The sequence below is a fragment of the Nicotiana attenuata genome, chromosome 2 (assembly GCF_001879085.1).
Source record: "Nicotiana attenuata strain UT chromosome 2, NIATTr2, whole genome shotgun sequence".
Classification (NCBI taxonomy): domain Eukaryota; kingdom Viridiplantae; phylum Streptophyta; class Magnoliopsida; order Solanales; family Solanaceae; genus Nicotiana; species Nicotiana attenuata.
This window is the reverse complement of record NC_031990.1, coordinates 27,377,030-27,392,483: the sequence shown is the minus strand read 5'-3', so window position 1 is coordinate 27,392,483 and position 15,454 is coordinate 27,377,030. Positions and strand designations below refer to the sequence as shown.

General features: G+C 42.6%; 1 non-coding gene across 1 annotated transcript; it reads left to right on the top strand.

Annotated features, from left to right (window-relative positions):
• TRNAI-AAU lies at window positions 15,145-15,223 on the top strand. Its single transcript has one exon. It is a non-coding gene; the product is annotated as a tRNA-Ile (tRNA).

The following is a 15,454-nucleotide window of genomic DNA, read 5'->3' as shown; positions in this document are numbered from 1 at the left end:
AAGAATTTCAAGTCCGAAAAGAGACAGTGTTACATGGCATTGGCACAGTTAGAAATGGACTTGCAACAACTCCGGGAAGCAAAGCTAAGCGATGAAGCGAACTTTGGAGGCCAGGGCCCAACAGATAGGGCGATTGCTTCAAAGAGAAAGGAAGAATCCGAGAAAAGAATCTACTGTTGCTCATTTTATTACTAGGAAATGTCAATGTGCGAGAACATTGACCCGAACCACTTCCCTGGTATCCCCCCAGTGATGACAATTTGTGAAGCGATATGAACGACCTAGACAGACTTCAGGGGAACTTGCATATAGGCCCGTGGCGAGACGAATGATGTCCCGCGGGCACCAGGAGCTTTTAATGTATTCCTAATTTTCTATGAGTCTGCACTCTTGTCTTCTACTAAGAGATTATTGTTTTTCCAAGTCTGTATTTCTTTTGGAGTTAGGTCATTTGGGTTGTAGTTTCTTTTTCAGAGTCAGTGGATTGGTCTGTAATTTTGTTTTACAAAATTAGAATAGGGATGAATGGATGTTTGTAGTCTGTTAGTTGTTTTGAGTCTTTTGTAATAGACAAGGTTGCTATCAATAAAATTAAAATTGTCAAAATATCCTGCTCCTACTTTGCATCTAATGCACGCAACTAACGCCTTTGTCTGATTCCAGCAGGGTCATGATACGTAGGCAATCTCCATAGAATTCGACATTTTCTAAATAATAAAAGGGAAAACCAGAAAGGAAATGATAACAAACAGGGGGAACAAAACCACAATGAAAGAGAACCACAGAAGAGGGAGAGCAACAAGTGAGAAGGATAAGAGTGGGAACTAAGTTAGGCCTGGAAATGACGCATCGGTGAATAGAAGGCATAAATAGAAACGTTTGCTGCTTAGTGCATCCCACCCATCAATAGCGCGGGTTATCTAGTTTGTTAATGCCTAACCGCTAAACACGAAGTTGTTGTTGATGACACCGATCAGGTAGGTCGGTTAAGTTGATTGGCATTCTGGAAACCCATCCTTAAAATATCCCGCTCCAAGGATAAATCAAACATGACCAATCAGGACTTGAAGCAAGCATTATTGACCGAACATCCAAAAGAGGAGGTAGGCAGTGACGTTAACACAAATGAGAGAGAGATCATGTACAAACTAAAGCAAACATGGCCGAAATGTACCAGGCCCTGGTCGAAGGACATCCACCACATCCGTTTACCTGCCAACGCCAATTACCCGTCCCACCGCCGAGATCACGCCCAAGATCTCACACAGTGAACTCATCGTTCCCGCTTTCTCCGACGTACCAACATAATAACGGAACCACTTTCTCAGACACCGCCGGCCACCACGACACCAGGCCCAAGCAAATCCATGCTCCTCGCACGAGCGCAGCCGTCAAGCACGTGCTCCAGTTTTGTGGCGCTCCACCTGCCACATTGCAAAGATCTTCAGTGAGCCATTGTATTCCACTCACGACAGCCAGTACTACCCTCCCGAGCCTTACCTTCAAAGCGACCTGAGCCGATATTCCTAACAGCTCGCTCGTCTTTGAGCTTTCCGGTGGAGATGACTAAGCCAGATGCCGTTTAGAGACCGGAGGGCGGAACAGCGACACGAGCATGCTTTGAAAAGTAAAGAAGACCTGGAGCAATCCTTCAAGCGAACATGCCAAGGCACCTCCGGGTGGCCAAGTCAGTGTGGCCTACAAGATTGCTGTGCTTGTTTCCGATCCGCAGTCATGCAAGCAGCGGTTCAAGTTGTCCAACAGTCTTTCGATTTGCTATGATGCCGGATGCGCTGCATCGGTGGCCGCACCGGCAGGGGATTTCTGCAGCAAGATGAGGGGAGCTGGAGCACAAGGGATGAGCTGTCTAACGGCTTACTCTTCAGTTCAAGCTTAAAGTGGAGCAGCGTTAGAAATGGTATACACGACAAGATCACGCTCGGTGGGTAACACATGGGACGACCTGGCTCAAGCATTTGCATGTCATTCTTTCAATACAACCTCGAAATTGTCCCGGACCGTCTGTCTTTGACCAAAATCGAGAAGAAGCCCGGAGAAAGCTTTAAGAGAGTATGGTTTCCGTTGAGAGAACAGGCAGCAAGAGTTGATCCTCCGATGAAAGAGAATGAGATGGTTGATTATTTCCTTCAAGGCTTTGAAACCAACCTATCTATGGTCATCTGTGTCCGCGGTGGGAAAAACTTTTCAATGAGGTCCATAAAGATGGGAAGCATGGTGGATAGAGGGTCTCAAGTCTAACAAGATTATGAGCTATTCGGTCACTCAAAAGCACTATGCAAGCTATTCAAAGCGGCACCGGAGGAGTATTGGGAAAGAAAAAGAAAGAGTAGAAGTGGCCAATAGTGAATCACTGGGTTGGTCCAGGAGTCCGTCATCATATTATCACCAACCTCGCCCTCACCCCCAAGCTTACCACATACTCCATAATGGCCCACCACAGCATTACTACCCACCTCCTACTCCCATTTTCCGTCCATCATGTGCAGACATACCCCCCAACCCCGTACCCATGCACAATGGCGCGCACTCTACTCCCAAAATACTTACCCATCTCAGAACACCTACCCACCCCAAGAACCAACAAAAATGCCGCTGGAACCAGTTACCGACCCAACCCCGCATTTAAAAATGATAGGTTGCAAAAAAAAGAAGACTTTTACTCCTTTGTGGTGAATCTTATACAGCCTGTACCACAGATTAAGGCAGTTAGGCATGTTGAAACCCGATTGAACCCAAATTACAAACCCTCCCCAAGGAACCTGGACCATTCAGTAAACTGTGAGTATTGCTCAGGAGCGCCTGGACATGACACGGAGAAATGTTGGCATCTGAAAACTGCCATTTTCAGGAACTTATTGATACAACGGAGAATTGAGGTGGCAGGCTCCGGAGACTCCCAATATCAACGCAAATCCGCTACCGATTCATCATGAGGCTCACATGATCGAGTTAGTGCAGAAGGGGAATGCAAGAAGGCGTCACAACTGTGATGATGAGTTTAAGGACAGTGAAGCTAAAGCCAAACGAGAAGTTGGTCGATGGGAAAACCCTGGTCGCAATGGACCAGACAGTCAGAAAACCAGTGACGATAGTAGAACCAGAGCCTGTTAAGGTGACAATACCAGGAGCAGTTGTTAAGCCTGTGTTGGTTGTAAAAGGCGCTCGAACAGAGCGAGTTATCATTAAGCCAGTGACCCAGTTGCCTGTGTGTTAGTGAGAAAGCTGTCCCATGGAACTATGAACAGAGTGACTGTGATGTACCAAGGAAAGGAAGTTAAAGAAGAAGCGTGCGAAACTCATGGGTTGACTAGATCAGGGAGGTGCTTTGCCCCTGAAGAATTGAGAAAAAAGGTTAAAGCGGCTAAAGACCAATCAGGCAACCAACAAAGAAGGTTGTTACTGAAGAAGAAGCTAAAGGGTTCCTGAAAAAGATGAAGGCTCAGGACTATTCGATTGTGGAACAATTGAGAAAAACCCGGCACAGATCTCACTATTGCCTTACTGATCCATTTCGGATGAACACCGCCGGGCATTGATGAAGAGTCTAAACTAAGCTCATGTGCCAGATTAAAAGTCACTGTGAATCATCTTGAGAAGATTGCAAAACAAAATTTTTGAGGTGAACAGGTAACATTTTCTGATAATGAGTTGCCATTGGAAGGAACTGAACATAATAGAGCTCTGTACCTCACAGTGAAGTGTGAAGATTCTGTGGTAACTCGGGTGCTAATTGATAATGGGTCTAGTGCAAACATTTGCCCTCTTCTACCCTAGAAAAGTTGAAAGTTGACGGGGAAAGAATTCATAAAAAATAGTATCTGTGTAAGGGGATTTGACGGCGGAGGGAAAGACACAGTGGGAGATATTGTACTGGAGCTACAATAGGACCTGTGGAGTTCACTATGGAGTTTCAAGTGCTTGATTCAGCGTTTCCTACAATCTTTTATTGGACGGCCCTGGATTCATGCCGCAAAGGCCGGTACCATCTTACTTTGCATCAAATGGGTTAAATTTGAATGGGATCTGGAAGAATAGTGGTCCATGGAGAGGACAATTCTTGTAATGCTATTAACTCCTTCGAGGAAGTTGAAAAAGACAAAAGGCCCGTGGGTGTACCAAGTCATGGACGCCGTGTCAGTTGATAAAATCTCGGAAGGGGAGTGTGTTCCTATGCCCAAGATAAGCTGCTGCATCTGTTATGGTAGCTTCAGAGATGATAAGGAATGGATTCTTGCCTGGAAGGGGTTGGGCGCTTCACTGCAGGGAATCATACAGCCAGTATCTCTTCTCGGAAATCTGGACACTTTCGGGCTAGGTTTCAAACCCAAGGCTGCTGACATAAGGAGAGCAAAAAGATGAGAAGAGAGTGTGGACCCTACCAAAACCCATTCCTCGCCTTTCCCGTTCCTTCGTCGCGGCCTGGTACTAACAAACGCCCAACAACAGCACTACCAAATTCTATGGTGATAGAACCTGACAAGAGTTGATCGAAAAGTTTGAAAAGGGTGTTCGATGAAGTGAATATGGTAGAGCCAGACGAAGGTCCAAGTAAAGTCGATGTACAGTTCGTGGGGTCTCAGACCAAGCTCAATAACTGGGAAGCTACTCCTCTTCCAACTCGGAAGAAGTCGTGGTAGTTTAGCTTTGGATTTCCTTTGAGTATTAGATCTGGATTATTGCCAGGATTGTAATTCAGATTTCTATGTTCCGTCCATTTGGATGAGTTTAAACTTTGTTCTTTTACAATTTTAATGAAATGCAATTTCCTTCTCTCTTCACTCCTGATAGCCTTTATTTTGTTTTCTTTTCTCTCTTGTACAGTCCCTTTTATGCTGGTTTCAATGATGTGTCATGCATGAGGAGTCTCCGGCCTAGTCTTGATAATCCATATGAAATAGTAATACAAGAAATTGAGTGTGATGGCGAGGGGGAATACGATGACGAGGAAGCTTTGGAATAAATCAGTAAAGAATTAAATCAATTTGAGGAAAAACCCAAACCTAACTTGAATGACACAGAGGCAATCAATCTAGGGGATCAGGAAAATGTTCGGGAAACAAAAATAAGTGTCCATTTGGAAGCCCCGCTCAGGGAGGAGATAATTAAATTGTTGTTTGAGTACAAAGATGTGTTCGCATGGTCATATGATGATATGCCGGGTCTAAGCACCGATCTGGTGGTCCACAAATTGCCCATTTATCCGGAATGTTTCCCTGTCAAGCAGAAGTTGAGGAAATTCAAAACAGATATCAGTGTGAAAATTAAGGAAGAGGTTACTAAGCAGTTTGAGGTGAAGGTCATACGGGTTACTCGATATCCTACCTGGTTAGCTAATGTGGTGCCAGTACAAAGAAAGATGGGAAGACCAGAGTATGTGTTGATTACCGTGATCTCAATAAGGCGAGCCCAAAGGACAACTTCCCACTCCCAAACATCCATATATTGATTGACAATTGTGCCAAACATGAGATTGGTTTCTTCGTGGATTGTTATGCGGGCTATCACCAGATTTTGATGGATGAGGAGGATGCGGAAAAGACAGCATTCATCACGCCTTGGGGAACGTATTGCTACAGGGTCATGCCATTTGGTTTGAAGAACGCAGGGCAACGTATATGAGGGCAATGACTACCATGTTCCATGACATGATACATCAGGAAATTGAGGTCTATGTGGACGACGTGATCATAAAGTCGAGGAAACAATGTGACCATGTTAGGGATTTGAGGAAATTCTTCCAGAGACTCCGCAGGTACAACCTCAAGCTTAATCCAGCAAAGTGTGCGTTTGGAGTCCCATCGGGGAAGTTGTTGGGATTTGTGGTGAGTCGGCGTGGTATTGAATTAGACCCGTTTAAGATCAAAGCCATCCAGGAGCTACCGCCGCCTAGGAACAAGAAAGATGTGATGAGTTTGCTTGGCAGGTTGAATTACATCAGCAGGTTCATTGCCCAGCTTACAACTACTTATGAGCCCATTTTCAAGCTGCTAAAGAAAGATGCTGCGGTCAGATGGACAGACGAATGTCAAGCAGCATTTGACAAGATTAAGAAGTATTTGGCTAGTCCACCTGTGTTGGTCCCGCCAGAGCCAGGAAGGCCCTTGATCCTTTACCTGACTGTGTTGGACAATTCTTTTGGTTGTGTACTGGGGCAGCATGACATCACAGGAAGGAAAGAGCAGGCGATTTACTACCTCAGCAAGAAGTTCACATCATATGAGGTAAAATCCACTCAACTAGAGAGGACGTGTTGTGCTTTAACCTGGGTAGCACAAAAGTTGAAACATTACTTGTCAGCATATACTACCTATCTCATCTCTCGGTTGGACCCATTGAAGTATATATTTCAAAAGCCCATGCCCACAGGGAGGTTAGCGAAATGGCAAATCCTGCCGGAATTTGATATTGTATACGTGACCCGGACTGCAATGAAAGCACAAGCGTTGGCTGATCACCTAGCTGAGAATCCCGTTGATGATGAATATGAGCCTTTGAATACATACTTCTCGGACGAGGAGATAATGCATGTTGAAGAATTAGGACAGGTCGAGAATCCTAGATGGAAACTTTTCTTTGATGGAGCTGCCAATGCCAAGGGTGTCGGAATAGGAGCAGTACTGATTTCTGAAACAGGGCAACATTACCCCGTCACTGCTCAACTTCGTTTCTATTGCACCAACAACATGGCTGAGTACGTTTTTGTACAGGCCCAATATGGAAAACATGACGTTATCAAAAGCCCAATCCAAGTTGACTTTGATTTATTAACAAACCGAAACAGCCATTTGCCTTGTCTTTGGACCCATCGGCAGAATACCATTAGACTACCAATGATTTAATCCCAACCCTTTTGGCTTTTACCACGTTTTGGCTACTGGGATGCATACAGAAATCAAACTCAATTGAGGCTATCACAAACACAGCTTTATTACACAATCATGAGGCTTAATGACAATTACTACTGCTGCCTGGACGTGCTGGTAAATTAACAGAGTTATAATATAATACCTAATCAGATTTGCACTTGATTAATACCTATTTTGAATTTCGTGTTGAATTGAGATGACACTAATGCAAAAAACAAAGCTCATACGAATCTAAAATACACTCGAATCGACTCATCAGTCTTGTTAACACAAGTCATACAATAGTCCCATTATTGCAAATCTCGACGACTGCTACTTGCCCTGTTATAATACTACAGCCTACTAGTTCAAGTGATGCAGTTATATACGATTATAGATCTCAACAACTACTACAAACTGGAAATCCAAGGTGACAGCACAAGTCATTTTTAAAGTCCTAATTACAGTCCACATCTAATTACACTGGTCGACCAACTGAATCACACATTACAATATTCAGCCATACAACCACAACAAAATTATTTAAACATAACGAAATAGCATATCCAGGATGGAGAATTGACTTCAACTTTTATCTCAAGTTGTCAACAAGAAGAGGTACATCAAATAAGCTTGAGACATGTACCTGGTATTGGAATAACAAGAGAAAAGAGAGAGAGGTCAGTGATAGCAAATGTAGCAGCAGCAGTTCAGGAAAGTTTCAACAATCCAGCAAGTAATCAACCAACACAGCACCAGTAGGATCAAATGTCGACTTAAAACCAACTTCTCAAACATCCAGGACACTTCAGCAGTCAAAACCCAATTAAACTAGCCCAAACAAATTGAATGAACTCCCAAGATTACTCGAAATCCAACAGAAAACTCTCTGAATCTTCAAATTACCAAAATGAACTCATAAATGTAAATTGGCTACCAAGACTAGAACCTAGTTAGGAGATTGAATGAAACAGTTTGTTTTTTTTTCCGGTCTTTTTTTTAAAAACTAAAACTGGAAGACGATTTGGATCTCAGATTTTAGCTCTTAAACTAGAACTTTTGGAGGATTTTTTAGAGGCTGCAAAACTTGTGAATCAAGGCAAATGAATGCCTATTTATAGGTGAGCTTAGGTCCAATTTCAGATTTTCCTTTTACCCCATTGGTCCCTATTTAATTCTATTTTTTATCCTTTGTTTCTTGACTTGTTACACAAGTAACTACACCTATTTTATTGAAATATATACTAAAACCCACTCTAGAAGGGTCTATACCCATTACAATTCCTATTCTATCCTTGCCTTGGTTTTGATTTTACCAATCTTAATGAAACTACCCTTTTTCATGCCTAAACTACCCTTTGAAACCTCTTGGAATTACTGAGCTAAACCAGACCATTCCCCTATTACCGTAGTTAGAATCTGACTATAGTTAAACTAACTACTCTAATTTCGGTTATAACCAAACATTACCAATTAAGAAGATTTAATAGTTGAACTAATTAATCAAACAGCTTTTACTTAACACTAAACACTAAACTAGATTTAACCAAAATCACAAAACAAAATTGCTTCAAACCGTCAAACTCACGCACAAACCAAATCAGATCAAAGCGAATCAGAACAAAACTTCAAATTGAAATCAAGATAACAAATTAAAACAACACTGCATCAATTAACGTGACTAAACTGAAACCCTACTGACGAACAATCAATAAGGACTTAAACTAAACTTAGAGCATTTGAACAAAACCTATTCTTAAACTAATGACGAATTTGAAAAACAATTTCATGTTATCAACTAATCATGGAGAAAGAACAATCATGGAATTACTTCACAACAACATGAGAAAAGAAGAAAATAGAGACAAAATTTGAACAAACTCACTGATTGCGACTCTAGGGTTCTGACGGCTCGTCACTTCAAAATTCGCCCAACTCCGGCGAGATTCGAGTGGTTTCAGGGACGTTTGAGGAGGACTAGTACAGGATTTAATTATGTGGGAGGCAAAGGGGGCCTCAGGGTATTGACTTGGGAGTGGTTGAAGCCGGCACCGCCAACTTGAGGTGGTGGAGTTTAGGGGCGGCGGGCTAGGGTTTCCATAATCTGAGGCGATACAAGGGAATTTTGGGAAAACAGAGTGTGGTATAGGTATGGGGAAGGGAAGGCAAGGTTGGGGTGTGAATTTGGTAATGTTTGGGTGGCGGCGCCGCCGTGTGCGGCGGAGGCGGTATTAGGGTTTTGCATATTCGAGCAGTTTGGGAGGGTTTTGAAGAAATCTAATGGTAGATTAGAGATGGGGAGGTGCAGGAGACGCAGTAGTGTAATTTTGGGGCTTATTGGATGATCCCCGCCGGCGGAGGCGATTTCCGGCCGGCGGCAAGCGGCGGAGGACGGCGAGGTTAAGGTCTCTGATGAACGAGTGAGAGAGATGGGAGGGTGAGGGGGTCTGAGGGGGGTAGGGTAGTGTTAGGACATATTTATATCACAAAACCTAGGCAGTTCTCGTCCGTTGGATCAAAAGAATCGAGGGTTGTGATTAAATTGGGGGAAACGGCATCGTTTTNCCCAAATTCTTTTTGTTATTTTCTTTTTCCAAAATTTAAAATGAAAAAAAATCTAAATTAATTTCTATACCCTAATTGACCTAAATACACTAATTAAGCCTAAATGATAATTATCAAAATTTAAAAGGAAAACTACTAAAATCAAAAATTAACTCCAAAATTGCAAATTAAACTATTTTGTGATTTTTCCCATTTTATAACTAACTCACTAATTAATCCTAAAATGTAAAATTAAATCCTAAATTCAAATGCAACATACTTTTGTATTTTTCATGAATTAAATAAAATAAACATCCACAAACAAATGCAAACAATTAACACAAAAATGCCACAAAATTCAAAAAATTGCAAATAATGAAAAGAAATTATTTTGTTTGAATTTTTGGGAATGATTCATATATAGGGCAAAAATCACGTGCTCACACCAAGCTCTTCGCTAGCTCGAGTCCTGCAATCATGGCCTCATACTCGGCCTCATTGTTAGTCAATTTCGAAGTTTTGATAGACTGTCTAATTGTATTTCCTGTGGGCCGCTTTAAAACGATGCCCAGTCCAGATTCCTTCACATTCGAAGCGTCGTCCGTGAAGAGGGTCCACATCCTCGAAGATGTACCCGATTTTAACAATAGTTCCTTTTTGACCTCGGGTACGAGGGCTGGCGTGAAGTTGTCCATGAAGTCTGCTAATATTTGATACTTGATGGCCGTTCGGGGTTGGTACTCGATGTCGTACCCGCTAATCTCGACGTCCCATTTGGCCAATCAGCCCGAGAGTTCGGGCTTATGCAAAATGTTTCGAAGGGGGTAGGTACTTATAACATGAATTGGGTGACATTGAAAATATGGTTTTAATTTCCTAGAGGCGCTTATTAGAGCAAGCTCTAATTTTTTTAAGTGTGGGTACCGGGTTTCGGCTTCAACTAAAGTTCAGCTACCATAGTAAACAGGAAATTGCGTACCTTGCTCTTCTCGAACTAGGACACCACTTACCGCAACTTCCGAGACTACCAAATATAAGTAAAGTTGCTCGTCCACTTTCAGAGTATGAAGCAATGGGGGGCTCGAAAGATACCGCTTTAACTCTTCCAACGCCTGTTGGCATTCCGGGGTCCAAGCGAAATTGTTCTTCTTTTTGAGCAGTTAGAAGAACCTGTGACTTCGATCCGAAGACCTCGAGATGAACCGGCCTAAGGCGGCTATCCGCCCTGTTAATCTTTGTACGACCTTAACGCTGTCCACGACTGTGATGTCTTCGATTGCCTTGATTTTATCGGGGTTGATCTCGATTCCCCCATTTCACACCATAAAGTCGAGGAACTTGCCTGAACCGACCCTGAATGCACATTTCTCAAGATTGAGCTTCATGTTGTATTTTCTCAATATGTTGAAGGTTTCCTGTTAATGCGTCAAATGATCCTCTACTCGCAGGGACTTAACTAGCATGTCAACAATACTCCATTGATTTACCTATTTTGCTCTTCGAACATTCGGTTTACTAGGCGTTGATAAGTAGCACCAGCATTTTTAGCCCAAACGACATTACATTATAGCAATAAGTACCGTACTTAATAATGAATGAAGTCTTTTTCTGATCCTCCGGGTTCATTTGTATTTGATTGTACCCGGAATAGGCATCGAGAAAGCTGAGGATCTCGTGGCCGGCCGTGGCATCGATCATGCGATCGATATTCGGCAAAGGAAAGGAATCTTTAAGGCATGCTTTGTTTAAGTCTTTGTAGTCTATGTACATTCTAAAGTTTATTCCCCTTTTTAGGGACTACGACTACGTTTGCTAGCCATTCGGGGTATTTTACTTCCCGAATGGACCCTATTTTGAGAAGTTTGGTTACCTCACCCTTGATGAATGCATGCTTAACCTCGGACTATGGCCTCTTCTTTTGCTTTACCCGTCTGAATTTTGGGTCCAAGCTCAATCGATGAGTGGTAATATCCGGTGGGATCCCTGTCATGTCAAGGTGGGACCAAGAAAAACAATCCATATTTTTAATAAGGAATTTAATAAGATTTTCCTTGAGCTCCGGAGTTAACCCCGTGCCCAGGTATACCTTTCGATCGGGCAGGTGCTCGATCAGTACGACTTGTTCCAGCTCTTCAACCGTTGACTTCGTGGCATCGGAATCATCGGGGATTACGAAGGTTCGAGGTATCATATAATCATCATCCTCGAAAGTTTCCTGCTGCTCCGATCTGGTCGAGGCCGATGATTGTGGTTGCTATTTGACTTCCTGCTTTCCCTTCGACTCTGGCCCTTCGTTGATGATAGTGATGATAATGGTATTACCTCATCGATTGCAAACATCTCTTTGGCTGCGGGTTGTTCGCCATACACCGTTTTGATCCCTTCTGGTGTTGGGAATTCAAGACTTGATGAAGCGTTGAAGGTACTGCCCTCATATTATGAATCCAAGGTCTTTCGAGTAGCGCGTTGTATCTCACATCACCTACGATTACATGGAACTTCGTTTCCTGGATAGTTCAAGCCACGTTTATTGGCAAAATGATTTCCCCTTTAGTGGTTTCACTCGCCATGTTGAAACCATTGACTACCCGAGCTGCAGGCACGATTTGATTCTGGAGGCCGAGTTGCCCTACGACCCTCGATTGGATAATATTTGCCGAGCTACCTGGATCAATAAACACACGTTTAACTTGAATTTTATTCATAAGGAAGATATTACCAGTGCGTCATTGTGAGGCTGTTCGATCCCTTCTTCATCCTCATCGTTGAAAGATAAGGTATCTTCTGGTAAGTAGTCTCGTGTACGCTTTTCCCTTGTGATTGTAACTTTAGTGCGTTTAAATATCAGGCCATGAGGAACATCGACCTCTCCAACGATCATGTGAATCACGTGTTGCGGTTCCTCCTGTTTGTTTTTCCTGTTTGCATCCCTATCTCTGAAGTGATTTTTAGCTCGATCACTCAAGAACTCTCGAAGATGACCTTCGTTGGATAAACGAGCTACCTCCTCCCTTAATTGCCTGCAATCTTCGGTTTTGTGACCATGGGTTCCATGGTATTTTCATACTTGATTAGGGTTTCTTTGAGCCGGATCGGACTGTAGGGGTCTAGGCCACCTAGTATCCTTGATTCGCCCAATGGCATATACAATACCTGATGCATCGACATTGAAGTTGTATTCTGATAACCGCGGCGCTTATTTGGGCTCGACATGTTTATCGAAGACACTTTTACCCATGAGCCCTCGGGAGTTTTGTCCTCGATCATTGCTTCGATCATTTCGAACGGGATTACGTCCTAGTTCGCTATTTCTATGATCTGCACTGTATGGTTGATATCGATACATGTTTGATCGGGGCTCTCTGTCGATGTCTCTTTGAATTCTGCCTTCGGATCTATTTGGGTAAACGGAATCGGAAGGGGCTCCTAACTGATCATCCTTGACTCTGATCTTTGATTGATACCAATTATGTACATCAGCCCAAGTCACAGCTGGATATTCAATCAAATTCTGCTTCAGTTGCCGTGACGCTATCGAACTTCGCTCGTTGAAACCTTGAGTGAAGGCTTGGACAGCCCAATCATCGGTGGCCGGTGGTAGGTCCATGCGCTTCATCTGGAACCGAGATACGAACTCCCTTAGCATTTCATTGTCCCTTTGTCTTACTTTGAAGAGGTCTGATTTCCTAGTTGCGACCTTTATTGGTCCGGCATGTGCCTTTACGAACGAATCAGCAAGCATGGCGAAAGAATCGATGGAATTGGGTGGCAAATTGTGGTACCATATCATTTCCCCCTTTGATAAAGTTTCTCCAAACTTCTTCAACAGAATAGATTCAATTTCATCATCTTCTAAGTCATTTCTTTTTATTGCGCATGTATAAGAAGTGACATGCTCATTAGGATCAGTGGTTCCATTGTATTTGGGAATTTATGGAATGCAGAACTTTTTCGGAATGGGCTTCGGAGCCGCACTTGATGGGAAAGGCTTCTCTACGAACTTCTTCAAATCTAAACCCTTTAGAATCGGGGGTGCCCTCGGTATTTGATCAACCCATGAGTTGTTAGTCTCTACCTTTTTATCATTAGCCTCGATTTTCTTTTCTCCTGATTCGACCCGTTTAGTGAGCTCCTCGAGCATCCTCATGATGGAAGGGTCAGTTCCCGAACCATTATCGTTCGATTTCTCCGGTATAGGTTCGACCCAGTGAATAACTTCATCTGATGTATCGAGCTCAATTCTGCTTGGTGCTCGATTCTAATTTTGCAGCTGTGCTATTGTAGCTTGCTGAGTTTGCAACATTTCAAATATCACTCGAAGGCTAATTCCGCCCTCTTCACCACTCTGTGCGTTTTGATCGGCTTCTCGAATATCTCTGTGAATGATATTTTCGGGATCGACGCCCACATTTCCATTAATGGCAACATGGGAACCGACGCCAATTGGGTTAACGACTTGCGGTCCATCGGGGTTGACTGGAGGTACTTCACTTCCCGGGGCGGCTACGTTCTCGTTCTCACCCTGAAGGCCAAGGCCGTTGTCTGTATGTGTGGGTGCTACTTGAGAATTTGACGTGTTGATTCCTGAAATCAAAAACACTAACGAGAACAAGCGTAAAAGCAGTGTGTGTTATGAGGATAAAAGCAGTGTGTGTTATGAGGATTAATACTAAGAAACCACTATTATCCTTATCCCCACGGTGGTCGCCATACAGTTTACCCTAACAATTGGATAACAATTAAACTTATAATGTGGTTTTAAGGATACGTGATTTCACTTAATATCAATTGAGAGACGTAAAGATAAGCATTGGAAATTGACAATAATGTAAGTTAGACCAGTGCTTGAATAGAGCCCTCGAGTTGAAATACCCTCGAGCTAGAGAGCAAGGACAGTTAGAAAGCAACAAACTGATAAACAAGAGAGTGTAAATTTAAGAGAGAATATTGTATTGCTTTGATCTGTATCAATGTAAAGGTGAGTACAAAAGTGATTATGACCCTCTTTATATAGTAGAGGAATCCTATCTATTGTACAATTCTAATTACGGAAGTGAATCTCATGATTAGCCTAAACAACTGCCCTTGATTTGATCTGTTCCGGGATTTTCGCCGTGATCTTCGACCGCTTATGGATATCTCGCCTTTCAGTTATTGCGCTTCGCTCGAAGTCGGTCATATTTGGTCTCGATCGTTGTTGGCCTCGATCTCGACGGGCACCTCGATTCTCGAACTCGATACCTCGTCTTTGTGCTCTGGCCTGATCCATTACGATGCCGACCCTCGATGTGATTCCCTGGTTTCGATTAAATAGCAAAATCGGGCAAGCCCGATTTTTACCTTATTCAGAGTTCAAAGTATAACATTCACATAGATTTCCTACTTCGATGTTCTCTGCTGCTTTTCCATGCCATGCATGCTTTTCGTCTTGAAGTCCCCTTTGTATTCTGTGATATCTTCTATATTTTGCTTAGAGTATTAATTTCAATTTGCACAATATGTTTATGTCTTATGGTTGATAACTCGGTGACTTAATATATTAGTATTATGCATTACTCGCGCTCATGCCCACGTTTTCTTTATTCAAAGCTTTAATGCATTTTTCAAAAAAAATCATAATTTTTATTTGTATGTTTCAATTGTAAAAGATCAAGAATTCGTTAGGCTTATGGCTTTGGTTTGGCTAAATTCTTACTTTACAATGATAAATAGAACACAACCTTCCAGGCATCAAGGCCCATTAGCTCAGTTGGTTAGAGCGTCGTGCTAATAACGCGAAGGTCGCAGGTTCGAGACAGAACCTGCATGGGCCAATATATTTCATTTTTGTTTCTCTCCTCATGAGAGAAGTGAGGTACCTATATTCCTGATTGGTTGCATGGGAAATCATTAACGTATGATTTATCATGAATTTGTAAGGCGGGAGTATAAATGTGATGTTCTGGATATTTCAACGTATACTGCATGCAGTTTAAGTCAGTAATATAATAACATATGACCAATTAAAAGAAACAAATGAAAATAATATATAAACTGAAAGAACA